Consider the following 23635-nt stretch of genomic DNA (forward strand, 5'->3'; position numbering starts at 1 on the left):
TTCCACACAAGGTCCAAGCCACTATCTCTCTAGTACTGTCTAAACAGGATTACACCAATGACCTCTACCATGGATCATCTTTATCAACAATGAAAAGACTACAACGGATTCAGAACTCTGCTGCCAGACTACTCCTACATGTTAAGCCACAAGTCCACATCTCCGCTGCCTTGAGGGCCCTACATTGCTTACCGGTTGCCAGAAGATCCACATCCAAGCTGCTTTGTATCACCCAAAAAGCAAATCCATGAAAAAGGACTGCTTTCATCAGTAATAAAATCACCAAATACGGCCCACAAAGGAACCTCTGCTCCAGATTGACACCTCACCTCAAAATCCCACCATAAAAGAAAATAAAAACATAGGGGGCACATCTTTCTCTGTTCAAGCAGCCAAACTATGGAATTAATTACCCAACATAAGATTCACAGATAACTATCTTATCTTCAGAAGACTACTCAGGAGTTGGCTCTTTCCTACATAGCCACCATACTCTAATGGAAATATACAGCATATCCCTCTGTATATAAACATTTTAATTTGATGATATGAATGTATCTAGATACTTACGAAAGAAACCAATTGCGCAAATCTGGGACGACACCCTGAACTCCTTCCACGGAGTGTGCCTCAGTAGAGGAATTGACCAGACACAACGGCTTCCAGCCTCGCCAGGCAGACAGGAAGGATAGGGGAGCTACATAGGCTTCCACGACTGGTACATAACAGGTATCTGCATACAACCCTTCTCAACCATAGCATGCAGCCGCGTGCCAGATCCACTCACTAAATATTCCAGCTCCGCGGGACCGCGGTGCTGACATGCTTGGGACACAGTCACCAGCCTACTCTCCTCTAGGAGGCACAAGATAGTAGCCGACTTCCTGATCTCCCGGCCCCCGCGCCAGCCACCCCCCGGGACTGGAGACACACGCTTACACCAACACATAAATATGCCACATGCGCGCCCACTTTGGTTTTTCCTTTTCTTTTCTTATTCTTTCTTTTCTCTTTCTTACAAGGTTGTGACCTAGAGGTCTATTACTTTTTACAAAGTTTTTTCTAGTTGTTAAGACGCTATGGATATCAACTTATCCGAATCTTGCTCCTTTATATAACGACGTTCACCAAAGGCACTACCTGCAACGCTGAATCACGTACCCGCTTTCCGGCGTAGGCGGAGAGGCATACACAGCTAGGTCATTACACCTCATTGACACTAGCCCACCAGACCTGAGAAGCGCAAGTTGTATGCCTATAAGGCTGTACACTCTCTAAAACCAATTATAATGCACGCACATTTTCCACTCGCACAGATTATGCTAGAGGCCTTACCAAATAATCCCGGTTCACAAACTACCCTTTCTATTTACAATGGAGCTACATGACTTCTCCTTACCATGATAGGGTCCTTGTGAGCGCAAATTATGCATTTCCCCTTTTTTAAAATTCTTTAGTTTCTTCTTATCGCTTTATGTGATGTGACACAAATGAGATGCTTTGTAGCAATTCGTGGATTCCTTTCTTTTTTCTGCATCACTTTGAACGATTGTAAGATGTCATATTGTATTACCTCGCTTCATTTGATGTTGAATACTGAGTGAATAACTAAAAATCAATAAAAGATATTCAAACAAAAAAAAGAATGTATCTAGATATGTGTATATATATATATATATATATATATATATATATATTTACCTATGTATCTATGTATTTATTAATTTACTCTTACTGTAAAAAAAAACTTGCATCCACTCCAATACACCATCCTATATTTTACCCTATACCTCTCCCAATATATCCTCTACCTCTAGTCTCTGACTCATCTCAAACCTTTCTACTACTATGATCTCCAAAATAAGTCTTTCTAGACTCTTCCTTCCCTCTTCTATCCCTCCTTGGATCACCCTAACCTAATTTTAACACTATGATCTCCCAAATAACCCTTCTAATTTTTTCTCTCACCTATGCCTCCTTTGACTTATCCAAAAACTAATTTTACTACACTGATCTTCCTGATCCATTTCTAGAGATTCTTCCATCTGTCCTTATACTCGCCCCAAACCTAATTTTACTATGATCCCAATAAACATTCTAGACTCTACCATCTTCCATTCCCCATTATCCTTTTCAATCCAACTAACAGACCCACAAGTCCACCTCTCAAATTTCACTATACTATTGCCCCACTAATCCTTTTTGGGTTTCGGAGTAGCATGCTACTCAATAAAAAGTGCTGTGATGCCCCGTCAGGGGTAGTAATCACTATATAAATACCATTACAATTAAAGTAGTGACAGATGCCAGTAAACACCTACTGTTTCAAGCTTCGTGTGCGAAAACAGGAAATACAGAGAGTATTCTGTGCTTACCAAGCCAAGTTTCACATGAACCATAATTATTTCCTCTGTAAATTTGGGAGCTTTGAGGTTCCTAAATGTTATCAGTGGAAATTAGCAGGTGTTACCCAATATTAATGTCAACAACTGGAACAGAAGCTAAACATTGAAAGAGCTGGCAAAACCGGCCCAAACAGCTACGCTGTCACAACTATGTATGTATGTACCCATGTCCAGCCTCTGAGCCACATGTCGGCTCCTTGTAAACAGTTGTTCCACACAGATATGCGCTATCAGGAAAGAATCACTAGCCTCTGGTACGTACTGCGTAGAGCGCTTCCTCTTGTGCGTCACTTCGCAGCCTGGCCGCGCGATAGAAAGGAGACGCAGCGGCGCACGCGGCGCTGCGTGCGTGCGTACGTATTTCAGTGAACTGCAGCAGCGTGACCGAGGTACAAGCAAAGCGACCTCATCTTATCAATAGTGAACGTACTTTCAGATATAACCACTTCAAAAAAATATCGCGTAGTTCAACGTCAGACGAAGACACTTGAAGCACGTACGTTATGTTTTTGTTATTTCTCAAAACACGTTAATATATATCCTTCTGTCGATGTATCTATTGGTCAGCAAGAAGCGACCCTTGAAAAACTGCATTTTGATTAACATGTAAAAGAAAACCGTAGTGCTCACAGACAAGTGCAAAACGACATTTTCACCAACATTTACAATGCACTGACAACAAAGTGGACATAGTCCGTTTACCTATGACTGCGCAACAGTGTCCACTTGAGGCGCACGTAAAGTAATGCAAAACATGCATAATAAATTAATACATATAAAAACAGATGCAAAATCGCTAAACCGCAATAACACAATTTAAATTAGGGTAATTTTGTACTGGCCTACGCGATTTTCAAAATGCATACAATATGGGCACACACCGGCACACAGCATCATTTATTTCGTGTGCTTGATATTTAAACTCTGCATCCTTTGTAGTATGGATGCAAAGTACCGTACACACAAAACAAACACAGCTTTAATCCAGAACTGTAAAGAACGGCTAGCTTCTGAAAGTGCTGCAGGGCCATATAAAGAGTAAACATGCACACGCCACATCTTAAATAGTTGAAGCATGTCCTTAATTTAGGTAGAAACAACAAGTAAACGCTGCAGAACTTGTATTGGGTCCGTAGTGTAGACAGACGCATATAGTAAGCACTGCATCATTTGGATAATGAACGGAATATTGGCAGACACAGTACCTACGCACTCCACATTTTTTATCATGTGTTTAGTGCAGGCATAGTATAACGTTTCCACTATTTTTATTATACGTTTATAATGGGTAGAACATGTTTTCATCAGGGCCACTGGAATTATGCGATTCTGTGGATGTGCCATTCTTTAGCATAATTAAGGATTGCCGCATTTGCCACATAATCCATCACCTGCCGCATAATCTACAGATTCCAATCAAAAATGTGTTTCTTGCTCTAATGATCAAAAGTTACAAAAAACGTGGCAATATTTGTTCATACGCTTTGAAAGACCCTTTGCAATGGTTAACTGGTCATTTTTCAGTTGCTTATTTATGTATTTGTTGTTACTAATGGGACGAAATATTTGCCAAGACAGCATTGCCATTCTACAAATGACAAAATAATGAAGTAGTACTATAAAAAAAATGTGCCGCATTATGACGCAATATTTAGTCAATCCTACCTCATAATTTGGTCCTCCTAATTCCAGTAGCCCTGATTTTAAGATACTGCACTTTTGGTACGATATGTGTAGAGAAAGTATACACACAAAATGTGACCCTTGTGCCTATAATGTTGCACCTTCTGTAATATGAATCTAGGTCACATATAATCTACACATGACCCCTAACATGTCTTTTAGATCACTAATGCAAAAAGAATAATTGATGGGCAGAATAATGTCATACATTCACCCCAGTATAGAAATCTGGGCCTAAATCCATCTTTTTTTACACACCATGCTATTCCAGATTGGACCCAGCCGTATGAAAATCAGTCTTGACCATGCTCCCAATGGGAACAGTCCAGCCCAAACTGCCAGGCCAGGTCATAAACTTCTCTTGCATGGCAGACTGAAGCAGGGAAACTCTGCCTCAGGAAGCCTGCCCTAAACAGGGAGGGCATTCCACTGCAGTAGAGGGGGTGGTTCTTTGGTGGATAGGCTTCCACCAAAGATTGATCACTGGCATATCTGGTGGTGGTTCGACAGATGATCAATTAGTGATTTCCTCATGAGACAGTGGACCCAGGTGGTTGGCAGAGCGGGAGCCCCGCTTGTTTATTGCAAGGCTCCCGCTGTGCCAAACTCAAAGTAAGAGGGTTGCCCTGATCTGTTCGCCTGGCAACTCACAATGTCCTTTACGTGCAGGGCAGTTATCCCTTAGACGTAGTTTTCTAGGGAGGTTTCTGCTGCGGCCCCATTTTTTAGCCATAGGGAGACTTGACTGTATCCATCTTCAGAGAAGGATAACTGGTTCTGACTGTGCAAGTCAAGCTAAAGTTTTCCTCTATACCTGCGGCTTATAAAAATTTGCTCCATACTCAATGCGCTAACAGTAATTGATGTAAAATGTTTCACTGATTTACTTTAGTAAAAAGTACTGTTTAAGAAACAAAGTACGATTCAAGGGCACACATGAAATATGGGGATCACTGATTTAGCTAACAAGCTAAGATGTTCCTGGCCTTGGTTTTATGGACTGATGGTCTGCATACATGAGCCAATGTTTAGCAGGTCTGTACTCTTTATGTATCCTTAATCAGGGCTTTTTTTAAGTATACTTCAGCATCTAGGTAGGTTCGTCCTGATAGTAAAACGGTGTAGTAGAACTCTAGTGCTGAGTGACACACTTGCATGGGTACCTGCGTGTGGCTTGTCTTAGTTTTGGTTAACGTAACCTTAGTTCGCTCTCTATTGTTGTTCCTAGACCATTTCAAATATGTTTTTCTTATGCCAACCTGCTATTGTTATATTCAGTGCCGGGGCCTCCACTCTGCTGATGAGAGAAGGGAAAACAGGGAAACTTCTTGCATAATGAGGTACAAAAGGGGGTGTCGATGGACGGAGCATCTGAACCAATCAAACACTCACACCCAGTCAACAGATCTGGGTTTAATCCATCACCGTTCTTTAGCCCACTCTGCCACCCCAGTTCAGACATGGCCATATGCAAATCAGTCTGACCCTGTGCCTCATGGGAACAATCCAGCCCGAACTGCCAAGCCATGCCTTCCCTGGACCGGAAACAAGCTTCCGAGGACCGGTTTCTGGCATTTCAGCCGTCTTCAGCCCGGCTTGCTTGAATCCAGTGGCAAAGTGAGCAAGGGATTCACGTCTGAGCATACCCTGCCAACTTATGGCGAACAAAGTGGTACAAAAGGGGATGGCGATGGACGGTGCATCTGAACCAATCAAACACTCACACCCAGTCAACAGATCTGGGTTTAATCCATCACCGTTCTTTAGCCTACTCTGCCACCCCAGTTCAGACATGGCCATATGCAAATCAGTCTGACCCTGTGCCTCATGGAAACAGTCCAGCCCGAACTGCCAAGCCATGCCTTCCCTGGACCGTAAACAAGCTTCCGAGGACCGGTTTCTGGCATTTCAGCCGTCTTCAGCCCGGCTTGCTTGAATCCAGTGGCAAAGTGAGCAAGGGATTCACGTCTGAGCATACCCTGCCAACTTATTGCGAACAAAGTGGTACAAAAGGGGGTGGCGATGGACGGAGCATCTGAACCAATCAAACACTCACACCCAAGCCTCATGGGAACAGTCCAGCCCGAACTGCCAGTGATGGTGACGGCCACAACAGACTGTTCCCATGAGGCACAGGGTCAGACTGATTTGCATATGGCCATGTCTGAACTGGGGTGGCAGAGTGGGCTAAAGAACGGTGATGGATTAAACCCAGATCTGTTGACTGGGTGTGAGTGTTTGATTGGTTTAGATGCTCCGTCCATCACCACCCCCTTTTGTACCACTCTTGCATAATGAAGCCCTGTCCACCAGCGATAAAGTTATATGATTCAACTACACACTATTTGGCGGACTGTTGCAGAATGAGGATGTCAGTCCACCACCATAAGCTTAGATCATGGAACCCCTGATAAATGTTCAACCATCTCTGCAGGAGTGTTAATGCGGAGATCAGAAGCACATCACCCCAGGTTGTTAAAAAAAAAAAGACTGACGTTCTTGAGTCAGACACAGATTGAAACAAACACTTATGATGTGGGGAAATATGATGTGGGTGCCGCTCGCTAGCCGCTTTGACCTGCCACAATTGTAAAGGACCCTTGATTTGCCAACACTAGCCTGGGAGCCCGTGTGCTCGGCTATTTGAATCACCGGGAGACGCTGTGGGGAGAGCCTGTGTTGCCGACGCCGGGAGCGGGACTGCGAGGACCAGAGGTGCTTGCGCCAGGAGACCGCGCGCACCTGGTGCCTCTTCCCGCCCCCTCCTCCCTGAGTGCCTTATAACGTCTCGCGGCCCCCGCTTCGCGGGAGCCGCTCGCTAGCCGCTTTGACCTGCCACAATTGTAAAGGACCCTTGATTTGCCAATACTAGCCTGGGAGCCCGTGTGCTCGGCTACTTGAATCACCGGGAGACGCTGTGGGGAGAGCCTGTGTTGCCGACGCCGGGAGCGGGACTGCGAGGACCAGAGGTGCTTGCGCCAGGAGACCGCGCGCACCTGGTGCCTCTTCCCACCCACTTCTCCTATTTAGATCAGCCCCCTGACGCGAACGCGGGACGCGCGCGGACGGAAGCGCGGGCGAAGCCCGGGCAAAGGGCGGGCCCTCTGAGGCTGAAGCAGGGCGTGCTGTGCCTATTTCTCTTTTAAGCATAGTATATAAATTACTAGTTTTTGTTAGGTTTGTTACTGATTTATTGTGATCCGTCCACTATTGTATTACGTTTGCAAAGTCCCAAGAGTTTTTCTTTTTTTAGAAAATAATGATGGCCAAAAAGCTTAGGTCTGGTAGAGTTTTGGTCGGTAAGTCGTGTTCCAAAAGTAAATCTAATCCCCTTCGAAATAAGGATAATCATGCAAAACAACTGAAAGGTACCTGTCAGTTATTTAATCTCTGGGAACGGGGGAAAACTAAAGCGCTCAATGTTGATTTTGCACACACTCCTTTGGTAAAAGCTCCATCTGCTCCAATGGGTTTGAGTTTTGTGGGTTCAGGGCTTGAAAAAAGTATGGAGAAGGAAGTAATTATCAAAGCTACAGGTTCTGATTCTACCCATACTCCTTTCCCTTTACAAATTCCCTCTGAAGTTAGTCCCCATGTTGAGAGTTCGGGAGCAAATCCCTTTCTCCAAAACTTGTGAGTCCTTTTCTGAAAAACATGAACCAATCCCTCTCTCTTCTAGAGAAGTTTATAACAACGATTATGTTCTCTCTGACTCGGATTTGGAAGTCTGTAAAAGATATATCGAGGTTGATACTGTTAAGACCAGGGAGTTTGTAAAAACACCATTAACATCAATACCACCGGTTCTCCATCTTTATAACAGCACACCCTCGAATATCTCTCAGTCACACATCTCAATGAGTCCCACTCTCAATATATCAGGTATTGATGCTTTGCTTCCGCCTAGGGTGGATAAATCGGATAAACCAGTCTCTGACGTTTTATCCTCCTTAGAACATTTGCTCTCATCCATCTTAGTATTACTAGAGAAATTTGTTGGAGGTTCGGATTGTGTAATGGATACAGTAACCCAAATATTAAAGGTCTTGGTACATGGTAAACCAGAGAAGGAATCCGGCTCCAACTTAGAGGTGGTTGTAGAAAATTCTTTAGAGCAGAAAACGGCTGAGTCAAAGACTGGGATCCCCAATATGCTCCATTCCCTTAATGTTAGAGAACAATCAGCTCACTGTACGAAGCCTCTCACTTCTAACTGTGTAGTAGATTTAGTTCCAATAGTGGAGGTGTTACAAGAAGGGGTGGTAAAGGAAGATATAGTTCCGCCCCCATTGCTAACGGACTCATTAATAATGGATCCAATGTTAGTGGTCCCATATGTAATGGATTCTAAGGAAGATATGGAACTTTTTCCTATTTTTAATAAACAGCAGGGTGTGGGTGATAAGGAGGCCCCTGAATCAGATGGTGTTAGAAATAAGGAGAATTTAGGGAAAGTTAAAAAACTTGGGGCAAAAAAGAAGCGATTAATCAGAAGAATTGAAAAAAATAGACGGCGGAAAATTCGTTGGAAGGAAAATTCGGAATTAGTTTGTGATCAAGAACTTCACCAGACCTCCTTGATGGTACAAAAAGATGAAATACAGAATCTGGTTCCCCTGTTATTCAATCCTTGCTCTCTTTAGGGGCCCTCTATTACTAAAGTGGTCTTGTAAAATTCTAAGCCCAAAAAAACGAAATTACCTCTATAAGTTCAGGTTCCCCTAAGCTTAATCCCTTGGCCAGTCCCTTCACCGTTAAAAGGGAAGCAGTAGCAGTTTGTCTAAATCCCCCTGAATGCCTTTTGGATGAGAGTGTAGACACTCTTATCCTAGATTTTCTACCTTTGGTTGATGCAGACTGCATTTTAAATAGATCACTGCTTCTTAAATACTTTCAAGAGTCTGCAAATTTGAAATTGTTACAAACCTCGGACATAGATTTGGTACGGATCTTGAAGATTGAGGGTGGTAGTTTAACAAGGGTAAGATTTTATTCGAAATTAGTGGTGAACCTTATTTTACAACGGTCGGAATACTTCCAGAGTAGAGGGATTGATGTGATGCCCTTCTGGGGAAATTTCTCTTTTGATAAACCCTCTAAACCTTTAGGGCACTTAAGATCCTCTATTCCCCTCCTGAAGGCAGTACTTGGAAATAAAGAACAAGTTAGTGGTTTTGATGAGCTTAAAATTCATCTATCAAAAGATCTTCGCTCTGTATCTTACCCCAATCCATCTATATCCCTCTTACTTGATAAGGCAGAAGATGATTCAGTCCGCTGGGACTGGTTACCCGGCGTTCTTTCAAAGAAATTGACAATAACATACCCACCTAATCCTCATCTTTAGCGAGAATATAACGTTATTATCTTGGAACTGTGCAGGGATAATGAATTGTCCGGAAAAAAATAATTTCCTTATGTCTTTAAAAGCCAGTGTGATTTGTCTCCAAGAGACTTGGTGCTCTGAGAAACTTCGGTTTGGAAGGGATTATTTTATTCTTGATGGTCAAGCCGTCTCTTCCAGGAGAGGACACGCGAAGGGGGGAATTGCCTGTCTCCTATCCACTGAGATAAAATGGAATTTCTCCCATTATATGGATTCTAGCAATCTCTTTCAAGCTATAACGCTGTTTAGTCACGATAATGTTAATGTATCTAAACCTCTGGTATTGATTAACGCATACATTCCCCCTGAAGTTAGCTCTAATGTAATTTTAAGAAGAGTTTTTGCCTATATTCAGAGTATAAGGGAGAAATCTTCTCCCCCCAATATAATCTTAGTAGGGGATTTGAATTGTAAAATCTCTAATTCAAGTATGACTCTGTTTCGCGATAAAGACAAAGAAGAATCATGTCATATCCCACAAGCTATCCTTCCCGAGAAAATTAAAACAAATAAGCGCGGGAAGTTGCTTCTCAAAGAACTTGCTGAAATGGATGGGATTATAGCAAACGGAAGATTCCTCTCCGACTCCCCTGCTAATTTTACTCACAAATCTCATCAGGGAGAATCAATATTAGATTATGTGATAGTTGAGAACTCTTCTTTTTTCCTAGTAAAGGATCTCAGGGTCATTGAAACGGTCTTTAGTGACCATAAAATACTTCTTTCCGTCTTGAATATAAATCCTCAGAGTCCCGATCAATGGTCACTTAATAGTGATCAGGTAAGTTTAGGAGTGAAAACAGGAAGGTGCTATTGGAACCAACAGGCTGAACAAGACCTGGAGAGCGTCTTGGATGCTGCAATTGATGATCTTGCCAATTGGCAGGGTTCTGAAATAACGTCCTTCCAAGATTTTATGACGTCAGTAATTCCACTCGCTAAAAAACCTAACAAGAAAAAATACTTTACCACTCCCTCTTGGCCCTTACGTTCTATTAATATAGAAATAAATAAACTTGTAAGGAAACAATACTTGCATAAATCCGTAGAAGGAGCTTGTGAAGTAAACCTATTAAAAAGAAGAAGGAAAAGGTTGCAGGAAAAACTACGGAAAGAAAGGGAGGATGCAACTTGAATTAAATTAAGAGAGGCTGCTTTTAATGGGGATATGAGACAGTTTTGGGCTCTTATAGGTGAGGGGTGTGGATCAAGAACACGTCCACTTCCTATTCCCATAGATGAAAACATATGGGTGCAATATGTTACATCCCTTTATGCAATAAATGGAAAGTCGTTTCCTCATGTAGGTGTTAATGAAAAGGACCAGCCTCTGATTCCCCTATCTGAAAAGGACATTATAATAGCCATAAGGGAAATGCGCTTATCCGGGGCAATGGGGCCGGACGAACTTCCAATTTTGGTTTTAAAACATAACAGCAAAAAATTGAGTAAGTTGTTAAGTCCAGTGTTTAATGTTTGTTTCTGTAGCGGAAAGATAGTTCCCTCGTGGAAAGGAAGCATTTTAGTGCCCCTTTTTAAAAAGGGTGATCAATTAGCTCCTCAAAATTATCGCCAAATTGCTTTGTTAGATGCAATTGGAAAGGTTTTTTCTAGATGCCTTCTGAAACAAGTTAATGACTGCGTAGTCCAGGCAAATATTCTTCCTCTAGAACAGACGGGATTCCGAAGAAATCACGGTACCTTGGATAATTTAACTGCTCTCCAGGTAATAACGGATAAATATGTCAAGGTCAGAGGTGGGGGAGTCTATGCTGCCTTCATAGACTTCTCCACAGCCTTTGACAAAGTTGACCGTCCATTATTATGGAAGAAACTGTTTGCCTTGGGTATGCCAGTCAGGCTATTAAATTTAGTTCAGGAACTCCACTCTGAGACCTGGTGTAGAGTATTATTGGGGGGGGAGAGAGGCCTTTCCCAAGCAATTCCGACAGCCAATGGTCTTAAACAGGGCTGCTTATTAGCACCCTTACTATTTTCCCTTTATGTTTGTGATCTCCCACAGATTCTTTCCCTGAGTGAAGGAATTGCCCCCACCTTAGGGGACAAACAGGTAGCATGTTTAATGTATGCAGATGACATACTTCTTCTTGACCTTACGCCTAAGGGTCTTAATAGTCGTCTGCATGCTTTGCATTTATTTTCTAAAGATCATCATTTGAAAATTAACATGTCTAAAAGCAAAGTAATGTGCTTCACGGGAAAGAAAAAACCAAAATTGTGTAACTTCTGCTGGTTTTTAGGGAACGAGAAATTGGAAGTTGTAAAAACGTACGTTTTTTTGGGAAAAATAGTTTGTGGTAATTTGAGCAACAAGGCACACATAGATGGTAACATCAGGAAAGCCCTGACCCAGGGAAAGGGACTGAGCGCTCTTTATAAAGCCACCGGTAGAAGAAATTTTGCCATTCTCCTGGAGGCCTTTCGAACAAAAATTCCTGCTTCCCTGCTCTATGGCACTGAGCTAATAGACTTAAGTCAATGGGGTTTTCTGGATACCATTGAGGGTAGGCTTTTGCGTTGTTTATTGTCAGTCAATAATGCGTGTACAGTAGAAACCCTTAGACTCGAATTGGGCCTACGAAGCAGTTGGGTTCAGGCCCTGGCAGGAGTAATACGCTGGGTTTTTTACCTAGCCAAGGGCAACCCGGCTACATTAAGATGCCTAATTAAAAAAGAATTACTGGGTCCTATGAAAGAATATTCTTTACTTATAAAGAATATTAGAAGGGCTGTTTTACTATTAGAATTGGAGGAATCATCGCTCTTTCAATTATCCATGCATCAGCTAAAGCTGTCTTTAAAACGGGCTACATGGGAGCTAAGTTTTAAGAGGGATAGAGATGTTTTCTGTTTAAAGAAAGGTGTTACCGAGGTTGTTAGTTCCTATTCATTTAAAAAGATACAACCCTATGCATCTTGGTCCCTCCCTCACGGCCTACGCCGTTTTTGGTTTCTTTTGAGATATGACCTTCTCCCTTTAAATAAACTATTAGCTAGATGGCATGGTTGTTCTGATAAATGTAATCTATGTAGCAGTGATTCTTCAATTCAGGATATCTCCCATATCCTTTTTATATGCCCTGCTCTAAGGGCCCATCGTCAAAAGTGGTTGAGACCAATATGCTTAAAGTTAGGCATTCTTTCTGCAAAATCTCTACTGGACGCTATGTGCAACCCGCCTAATAAAATGTTTTGTTACAGAATTTTTAATTTCTTTAAATGTTTTTTGGATTTATATTAATAGATATGATTTTATGCCTTTTGCATTACGTAAATGTATTACATGGATAGGATACTCTGTAATTTTTGTTGTAACTTCATGTTTTTTATCTTTTTAATATGTGGACCTCAGTTGAGTTCCAAATCATATTCATATAAAATTGAAAATTGAATTGAAAATTGAATGTGGGGAAATAGGCATTTTTGCCCAAAAGAAGCATTGTAAGGAATGAGTTCAAAATGGGGGCTTCACCATCTACAGGAGGAATGTTATATTAAAATTTGCAATGATAATATCATTAACAGCATACAGACTAAGGCAGGGAAAAATATGTAGCTGTGATGCATTGGAATAAGGATATTCTGACACAAAAGATGGTGGCCTAGATTTACCAAGGGTTGAGATGCGCGCCTGTTTTTCTTTTAATGTTAATCTATTGACCCAAAGCTCTTTTGTCACTTTGAGCCATACGAGCACCCATCCAAAATATTAGTAAATAACCCCCTATAAGTCTTATAGAGAGCTGGACGTGTCAGTGTGATGGCTTGAAGAGACTTAAGGAATACTTAGTAATAAAAAATTACTCTGGTGGTGAATATTGTATTAGTAGCTTCACTGAAGGTCATCCCTTCTCTGCTCAGCCATTGTCCGTAAGCTCCAGGGAGTATAAAGAACAGCGGCTTTCATGTGCATCTATCAGTTTATGAACCCCAATTGCACTGCAGGCAAATACTTCATATATCATCTTCACTAGTCCTGTTTCTAATCAAAAACCGGTATCAAGCCAACTCCATCCCAGAAATTTCTGACACCATACATGGGGCCTATTCATGATGGCTTAGTTAAGAATGGTCTCATAATGCTCCTGGACTGAACTCATTACTTTCTTATATTGTTCAACATCAGAGTCTTACATTCTAGTTCATCTAAGTGCAGCTGCTTCCTTCAACTGGCCATGAGGTAAGATCAATCTTCCCAAAATTCTGATTCAACTTTCTGACCACTTCTGTGAGCAATCTGAGTTTGAAAATCTGTTGACTCAATTCAAATCAGGTTTTACTAAGATTTTGGGCAGACTTGTTCCCTGAAAGGAAACTTCCGGTAGCAATATCAGATCTCAGAGCAAATTGCACTGTGAAGAAATAAAGGTCCTCATTTATGGGGATTCGGCTTAGGGCAGCGCAGCAAGTCCGCTTGTTGCGCTGCCCTACGCCAAAATGACACGGCAGGAATGCAACGTATTTATGCAGTGTGGTGCATTCCTGTCCTTACCCCCTGTGCTGGCGCAGTTTTGACAGCCTGGCACCAACACCAGCACCATGGTGTAACTGTACCTGTGTTGTCGGCAGGATTGTTTTTGTGCAGGAAGGGGCACCTTCCTGCACAGAAACAATGCTAAGAGGCATTTTCCTCTCTCTATATGCGCTGCTGAATGCACTTTATTTCTCCTCGCTATGTCTCACCATGGGAGATGTAAGGTTTTCACGCTTTCCCTGGTTTACATTCTCTCATAAATCTGAAGAAGTGTCAAAGTCCATGGATGTTGCATGGCAAAACCCACTGCAATGCCTATGGCACAGCTCCCAAGTACAGAGTACGGCAATGCAGTGATTTGCGCTGCCTTGCCTTACTCATATATATGAGGCCATCAAAGTCACACATAGTGGCTTTGCATGGTCTCATAGATATGATTTTTGTGATTTGCATCACCAGAGCATCACAACAAATTATGTTCCGGTGGCTCATTGGGCTCGTAAATATGCCCCAAAGTTGATACCAGTAGAGCTCAGAGAGACTGAGTAACCACATTTTCAGCAAAAGAGAAGTTCACCAACAAAGAGCAGCTTCCAAAGAAAAGTATGGCACTCACATAGTCTAAACTGACTTTCTGTATTCAAAATTATGGGTGACATTCATTCCTCGGGTGGTCTATTCTCAAATTGCCACCTTTGTAAACCCTAAAGTGTACAAAAAAGTGATGGATTGAATGCTTGAATTAATCTTACCTTACCTTTATAACACTGCATGGCTCTTCCATAGCCCTGCTTTCCTTTCTGTACAAGATGAATATGTGCCATTAAACGATCTCTGACTTTTAAAGCCTAATGACTATCCTGAAATAGAGACATAGGAGGGATGACATCCTGTTGGGACCATTTCACTTTTGTCCCAGAGCCAGATTTAGAGGCGTTGACCCATGGCACCAGATCAGGTTCTGCAGAAGATATTTGCCCAGTAGCCAGTCTGCAATTTCAAGCATCATCCATTTCATGCAAGATGCAGCGGTCAGTCTAGAGGTCGGTGGTGTCCCCAATCATGGCAAAACATGCACTGTATCCTACATCCTGAAGAAACCCAACCTTGACCCAAGAAAATAGCTAATTATCAGGCTATCACATTGCTGGGAGCTGTGGGACATTTCTGGAGAAAGTGATGGCAAAAACAACTTCCCGGCTACTTGGAAGAGCACAACATTCTAGATCCGTGGCAGACATGCTTTTATCCCAGGCAGGATGGCATGTCTACACAAGAGGTGATCTTTGATAAAGTTGGGGTCATTGAGGTTGATGGGGGTGTGTGGCAAGAGTAAGTCTTTAGACTAGGCAATGGAATGTTTCTTCAGACATTGGAGGACATCCTTCGGTATAGTGGTGGTACTATGCCTAACTGGTTTAAGTAATTTCTGGCAACCATAACCAGACTCTCTCACTTCCCACCACCACGTTTGTGAAGGCAGAAGCAATGTATGGTGCACCTCAAGGTTCGCCCTCGTCAACAATTTTATTTAACATCTAAGTACGCCATCTGTCTTCTCAATAAGATCCTTTGGCTGCAGATCTGTCGCCTATGCTGTTTGTGCCACACTAATTGTGAAACTCCATAACGATGTGCCACCATCAATGACCAACATCAAACACTGTCATGCAGTGAATAAGCCGCAACAACCTAAAATGGCAGGCAAGCTTGACCGAGCTTGGTATTAGGCAACAACGTAAACGCTGGGGCTCTCTTTGGACTGGGAGTCTGGGCATACTCCTACCTCTATAGCCAATGTTACATTTATAAGTGGTAATGGATCAGAGTGTCCTCACCTCTGTCTGCCAAGGTTAAGGCAATGGCTTCAAACTACTTCGCCATCTAAGGAAGTTTGTTTCCTTTCTTCCTTGAGAGAAGCAGGCCTTGAGGTAGATGCATGGGTACTATCCATAATTTACTATTGTAAACGCCTGTGCTTATGGTGGTCGGCTTATTAACTAGCGATCCTACAAAGGCCTAAAACTGCACAATGACCATGCAGAGGCTTCCTAGGTCTTATCAAGTGTCTGAGGAACTAGTGACATAGCAAGGGGAGGGGGGGACGGCGGTCCGCCCCGGGTGGCATGAATTTTGGTGGCGGCCCTTTCCCGATCTTACTTGCGGCCGCCCGCACCCCACCCACTACCCCCACTCTTACATTCGACTGGCTGCAAACTAAGAGACTGCCACGGGCGGCAAAAGGGCTAGCTACTCCACTGTGAGGAACGAAGAGGCCATTGGTGGCGAAAGGGCTAGCTACGCCACTCTGAGGAACAGAGAGGCCGTCACTGGCTTCAAGTGGAGTGGTGCAGTCAGTTTAGGTGCTTTTGCATGGCTATAAGGAGTCATTGCCTGAGAAAAATGTAAGCTATCCACGTTCTTGAGAAAGTATGCCCTCTAGCTAGCCACTGCAATCAGTAAGCCAGCTTGCTTTTCACATACAATCGAGAAAGATAATGCGTGCCATTATTTGATGCATATATAGTGGAATAATCTTCCTTGCAACTGCAGGAACATTAAAGGGTATTAGGGCTATGAAATCTTTCCTACGCTGCTAAGCTTTATGTGTCTTTAGTTTGTTTTTACAGCCGTTCACACGTTTAACGTTTTCCCTTTTCAAATTGCCTACCTTTCCCTCCTCGTTTCAGGAAGCATTTTAGGAAGCATGGGCCTCTAAAAATAAATATTAAAAAAACTAAAAGAAATACTACGGTAACTGGGCAGAGCATTGTTTACTGAAAAAGTCTAGGGCCATATTATCAAGACGGGGCGATAAAATTATCGCCGCTTTATCGGCAGGAAACTGGCGCTAAAGTAGCAATAATAGGTTTGATAATATGCTCTACAGAATTCTAATAGAAACACAGGTTAGACATCTAACCTGGGCTTCTATGGGAATTCTCTAGGGTATATTATCAAGCCCCTTATCACCACTTTAGCGGCAGTTTCCTGCCGATAATAAAATTATCGCCGCTTTATCGGCAGGAAACTGGCGCTAAAGTAGCAATAATAGGTTTGATAATATGCTCTACAGAATTCTAATAGAAACACAGGTTAGACATCTAACCTGGGCTTCTATGGGAATTCTCTAGGGTATATTATCAAGCCCCTTATCACCACTTTAGCGGCAGTTTCCTGCCGATAAAGCGGCAATAACTTTAACGCCACTCTTGATAATATGCCCACTAGAGATTAATCTTTCTTCCTAACTGCCTGTGCTCATTCGTGTACGTGCACAGTAGGAGTCAATTCCATAACGGGGGTCGCAGAACTAAGAAGTGGCAGGTGACGCCTTTTCTGTCAAATGACGCATTGGTTTGCATTGCTTTTCAGATTGAAGATTCGAGAACGAGGATGGATGATAACGCTAAAACTTTAAATCTACAAATGAAGGGCCCAGACCGTAAACAATGGATTTTAACGTCAAGACCGGAAGCTCTGATAATGTGCAGTCTCCTTTAAAGCCTTACTCGCGGCAACACAATACCACAGTAAAAGGAGTGCAAAATCTTGAACAACCAAATACATTATCAGGACTGCTGCCACTTTTAATGCTGCTTCCTGACAAGATCCCTTGCCTTGGTTTGTGGTATTGTTGAAAAGATGCTAAGTTGCTGTGGGTGTTTTGAGTTTGAGTCATTTGAGTTGGTGAGCAAAGGTCAGGATTGAAGAAAAAACACAGGTGAACATATTTGTGTTATTTATTCTGGCTGAGCAATGTGTCTGTAGACATAATATTGTTGTGGTAGTTGATAGGAACTGCCAGGAATGCCTTATGTGTTGACATTGATGAAAATAAATATTTGGGTAATATTGTACATTGAGTGGTTGGTTAACATTCAAAAAGAGGCGCGAAAGTCTATGATTTCTGAAAGATTTCTAGCGGGCCCTGAAGGAACTTACATTTGCACCGCATACAGCATCTGTTTGCAGTATATGTATAAAGCAGATGATGTTTTTTTCTTTAGCACGAGCTCCATGAGCTCTGGTTTATTAACAGGGACGCGTATGCTTGCTTATGTGTTGAGATGATTCTCAAGATATAGACATAGGACTACAATGTCTTGTTATAGGCAGCCATTTTAGGTTGAGAAAGATTCCAATTCAATGATACTTACAATAATTTGTAGAAGCCACGACAAATGATTTAGAAGTTTATTTATTCAGCAACTGAGAGGGAAGTGAAATGAGATGTATCCAAGCGTTGTGATTGTTTTTTTAGACAGGGCTCATTTTATTGATATAGAATGACTTGGTGATTCTTTACCTTCAACTAGTGGGATCACTTAAGATGATTTTAGGCTTATGATTTCCTCTAACATGAGGAAGATGGTTTCTAAAGCAGTGTGAGCAGCTTTTATGTTCAAACCAATAAAGTGCAAAGTGGTTAAGAGGAAAGTTCCTGTGGATAAGCCAGAAGACGAACAATACTTTTCCTTATCTGAGTCTGAGGAGTAACAGGTGAAGAGGAAGGAAAGCAGTAAACATAATAAATTGAACACCTTCAAAGATTCAGGGCTAGATTACGTTGTTGACTGTCCATAGGACAGCCAAACCAGCGGTGGTGCGGCAGTCACTGCAGCACCAGAGGTCCAACTGCCAAATTGCAACTTCAGTGGTCGGACCGCCATGAGACTGCCGCAAACCGCCAGGGAACTGCGATACCTAGTGGTGGCATGTCGGTATGAGGCCTTAGTATGTGTGGCAGGGCCGCTGTGGCCCTGCCAAGCATATTACGAGTACTCTCACTGCTAGCGGTCTCATGACCGTGTTCACGCCATGAAACTGCTAGCGGGGAGAAAACTAAGGGGGCCCCACAGGGTCACCTGGAGCCTCAGGCCATGGGGATGCATGCAGGGGGCACATATTGTGCACCCTGTGTGCCTGCACCCGCTTTCCTGCACGCCATGGACAGCAGAGTCCATGCCGTGGAGGAACGGGCTTCTGCATTTCCATGGCTGTGCCTTTTATAAAGGCACCACCATGGGAACACCAAAGGACTGCATGCCAGACAACAAGAAAACTTGTAATCTGGCGGCTAGCTGGCAGTGAGCTTTTTGGCGGTGTGGGAGCGGGCGGTGGCATGTCCGGTGGCTATGGACCACATATTGAGATATTGCATTCTAAAATGCAGAAACCTCTATTTAGAGAAAATAAATGTTTTAAGATCGGAATGCTCACGACCAGAAGTACCCAATAAAGTATGCTTGACCCTGATTTAGACGCAAAATGGCAAGGTACTTGATGAAGTGAGGAAAAGCTCCAAAGAAAGGGTTTAAGAATTCTTCGAGAATATGCCAGGATAAAATGTTAGACATAAGTGGTCCAGTTATAGAAATCTTTGCAATGACAGAAGAAGATGTAGCAAAAAAGGGTTATAGTGGATTTAACATGTTTACGAGGTGGATCCAATGAACTGTGCGTTTGTTGTGCAAAGCAAATGCTGCAGTATCAGCACAATGGAGAAAATCCATTTTCATGAGAATAGAACCTAAGTTAGTAGATATGGCTCAGACAGAGGAGGGAGCAAAATCAAAAGGTCTGTTACGGGATAAGATTCTCAAAGAATTGGAAAAATATGCAGGAGCTTTTACTAATTTAGATAACGCACAAAGCAGCATGAGAAGAGTATTCAGAGGTGGTGTTGTTGGGAGGAATCAGAGAGAACGAGGTCACTTTCCGGGTTGTGTTCAATTTAGACCTCAACTACTATTGCCAAGAACAGCCCTTCTGTAGAGGCAGAGGAACGGTTGGAGGATTTTTATCCTCAAAGAGAAAGTAAGCCAAAGTAGAGTACAAATGTCAGGCTATGTTTCAGGTGAGGGGATTTTTCCTTTGAATTTGCCCCTACCAAAGGAAGCAGGGCCTCTAACAGAGTTTTTACGTCTGTGGGAGAGGATAACGCATGATCCATAGGTATCAGAAATAGTGAAAGGATTCAGAATAGATTCTTTTAGAAGAACCAAATAAATGTCATATGCTACACAAAATTCAGTTTTCTATGCAGGAGAAGGTTTTATTATAGAAAGAAATCTGGGAAATGACAGGAACAGGAGCAGGTGATATTTGTTGGCAATCTGTCCATAGTGAAGAAGAAAAAGAAGGTCATACAGAATGGAAGAATGAGTCTAGTCCTAAATTTACAACACCTAAATCAATGAGTAGTGTGTCATCAAATGAAGATGGAGGGAACCATCTTGTGAGAGAAGGGCTCAGGTGCAAAGATTTGATGGTATGTTTAGATCTCAAGGTTGCTTAATTTACAGTCCCTGTTTACAAGCAACATCAGAAATATATATTTTTCATTGGAAAAGCAGTTGATGGAAATGTACTTTTGATTTGTCTTCTGCACCAAGGTGCTTAACAAAATTAGAATCGTAGTAGTTTTTGTTAAGGCAGCATGTAGTTTATTTAATAGTATATTTGGACGATATATTGATTATACCCCATAATCACAAAATATTGTTGGATCATTTCAAAATGACAATAGAATTGTTGGAAGGACGTGGTGACATAGTGTCAAGGAAAAGTTATTTCACCACAGATCAGGAAGTTGTAGTAATTGGATTTTATGATAGATTCAGATTCCTCCTAATTAAGTTTACCAACAGACAAGGTAATAGAAGTAAGGATACAATTGAGAAATATCCTGGAAAAAGAATCATATCTTTTGAAAGATTTAGCTTGTATAAGGTTGTTAGCGGCAACCATCCAAGCTAATTTTCCAGGTCCACTTCCTTATCAGTTGTTACAGAGATTGGAAGAAGAATACATGTTCAGAGGATGCTGGCATCACAACCATGTGAGATTGAATGGGGATGCAGGAGAAGAAATCCTCTAGTGGGGAAGGAATATAGAGGACTGGAATGGCAGGTCTATTTTCGGAGGCAATGTACTAAAGTCGGATGCCAGACAAAGAGGTTGGGGTGTGATGACGGGGTAATGTTCAATTGGAAAGTGGTCAAAGGAAGAACAGAGTTTACATATCAATTGTTTAAAGCTTTTGTCAGACTCTTTTGCTGTGAAAAGTCTAGTGAAGGGAGAGGAGAGAACTATTTTGTTGAGAATGGACAGTGTGTCAGCTGTCAGATACATAAACTATTTTGGTGGTGCAAGGTCAAAGAAGTTGACTGAATTTGTATATTATTGTTTAGAAAAACCGATTACAGTGAGAGCAGAAAGTGTTCTTGGAAGGTTGACTATGGAAGTGGATTGGAACATACGTTTGTTAACAGATTCTAGCAAGTGGAAGTTAAACGGAGAGTGTTTCTGTCATTACATGTCTACTAAAGAGAAATCTCTTTGCCTTAAGACATTTGAAGCAACTTCAGAGATATGTCTGTAGGGGGCTATTTCTAGGTGAAGAGGCAGATGATGATTTCCTACAGGTTTGACTGAGGATAGTGGCATATGCATTTCACCCTTTTTAAATGATTTTGATAGAGAGTTACAGATGGAAAGGGACTGAGTATGTTTGATTTTGATTACACCTTGGTGGCAAGCTCAGGATTGGTTTTCAATAGGAAAATGTTTGAATGTTCAGATTCCATTGTTACTGCCAGTGTATGTGGAATAACTGACGAATGTCCAAGAGTATTTTTATGAGTTTGTTCTAGCAGGACAATTACAGTTGATGGCATAGATGATTTCAGGAGTGCGTGGAGAATCAGCAGCTTTCCGAAAGAGGCTTCAGAGTTGGTCAAAGAAGCATGGGCCACCGGGAACTAGAAAAATATGTGGTTCAGCTTGGACAGCATGAAGTACTTGGTGCCACTAATAGGGGTTTGATTCTATGGACACCTCTGCGGTGCAGGTGGCGAATATTTTGGTGAATGTGTTTAAAACCGGGTTGTCTTATCAAACTCTAACCACTTACAGATTCTCAATTTCCGAAGAACATTCATTAGTGGACTGAATACCTGTAGGAAAGTTGGGCTTGGTATGTAGATTGATGGAAAGCATTAATTTGGAGACCTTCACGAGCTGAATGTTCTGTTTTGTGGGATGTGAAAATAGTTTTACATTTGCTACTTAATTGGCCTTGCAAAAATAATTTACCCATAAAATTGCTTTCTTGGAAGTTAGCGATGTCACTCTGCTTGATATCATTTAGATGAGTTACCAATGGAAGAGGGCTTTGATCTTGCACATAATTGGAGTTTATGGTCTAGAAGCTGAAAGGTTTAAAGAAAACCAAGACTTTATTAGAGTTATGAAGGCTCAGATTATCCCCACCTAAATGGAGGAGGTTTTAATTTTTGTGAATATAGATTGTTTTGTGTTATACTAACAGTAATAATCTTTATTTGAAATTATATATTTTAATGATATCGATAGACTTGTTTTTTCATCTAAATAGAAGCGCTAATGATGGTTTGGGTTTAGTCTATTGGTTAAATGTAGGAAGGTTTTGGAGGAGCTTCACATCTCGAGATGTTAAAGAAATTCTTGTGGAAGGAGTTCTATTTGAGATTTCTGCAAGAAGAAGGACATGACTCTTCTTTATGAAGGGAGCATTAAAGAGGCTGCATTCCTGATGTTAACTAATGTTGTTTATGTTTTTTCTCTACTGTTGCTATAGAATTTAGTTTTGCCGCGTGGAACGGAATAAAGAAGACTGCACATAACCTGAGCCTTTGTGTCTTTAATAACATCTCGATTTTCTTTATCACCTCCAGCTTTGAAAATCTAAATTTTCCACCGATTTCTAAACTGCTTACCCCTTGTCTTTCCACCTGCCTGCTATTAGCAGCATATACATATCTTGATAGGAAAATACATCCAAGCTACCTACCATGTGAATTAAATATTTTGCTCAATATAATCTTTGACGGAAAATGCAGAAGGAACTTTTAGGAATAATGCTAGTATGTGCATATTTCTGGTCAATTCATGCTGCTTGGTAGAGTTGTAAACGTAGGAAATAGCTCTCTCTTTCTCTCTCTTATTTTAACTATTTCTTCTCCTTTTAATCTCTCTCTTGTCTCTTTTCCCCTCTAACTGGCTAGCTCTCTTTCTTTCCTCTTACTTTCTGATGGTCTTCCTCCCTTTCTGTGCTCTTTCTTTCTCTATATTTCTTACTATCTTGTTTCTCACACTCGTCTTCTCTAACTCTCTCTATCTTTTCCTTTCTCACTATCATTTTCTTAATTTCAGTCACTATGCATCACTGTTGCTTTTTCTCATACTTTCTCCCTTTCTCACTATCTTAATATCTGTTTCTTTCACTCTTGCTCTCTCTATCATTCTCTCTTCTATTTTAATCTCTTGCTTCCCTTTCACTCTGGTGCTCTTCTTACTGCCAACTGTTTCCTGCTTTTTCATGGTGACTCTCTGAATTTGTTGTAATAATCATTTTATTTATACTATTCACACACTTTCAGAATATATGTCAAAATACATTGTATTCTAGATATTGCTGTACACATGTATTTTTAGTCCATACGCTACAGCAATAAGGTTTATTTGACAGCACTTTCCTACACAAATTTCAGGTGTAGAATGTCCAAAATGTCATTAAAATATTCAAATTTTGAATTATCAACACATCAATCTTTTGTAAAACAACCAAAAAGGTCTATAAAATACCCACAGACGTGCAACTTTGGGTTTAGGCAACTAACT

The 23635-nt window shown here is 41.6% G+C and overlaps 1 protein-coding gene across 1 annotated transcript in view; it reads left to right on the forward strand.

Moving 5' to 3' along the window:
* Positions 1–23635, forward strand: part of LOC144768345 (adenosine deaminase-like) — a 307500-nt gene that overhangs the window by 151785 nt on the left and 132080 nt on the right. The gene's annotated exons all lie outside the window — the stretch shown is intronic.

Source organism: Lissotriton helveticus, chromosome 7 (assembly GCF_964261635.1).
Source record: "Lissotriton helveticus chromosome 7, aLisHel1.1, whole genome shotgun sequence".
Taxonomy (NCBI): Eukaryota; Metazoa; Chordata; class Amphibia; order Caudata; family Salamandridae; genus Lissotriton; species Lissotriton helveticus.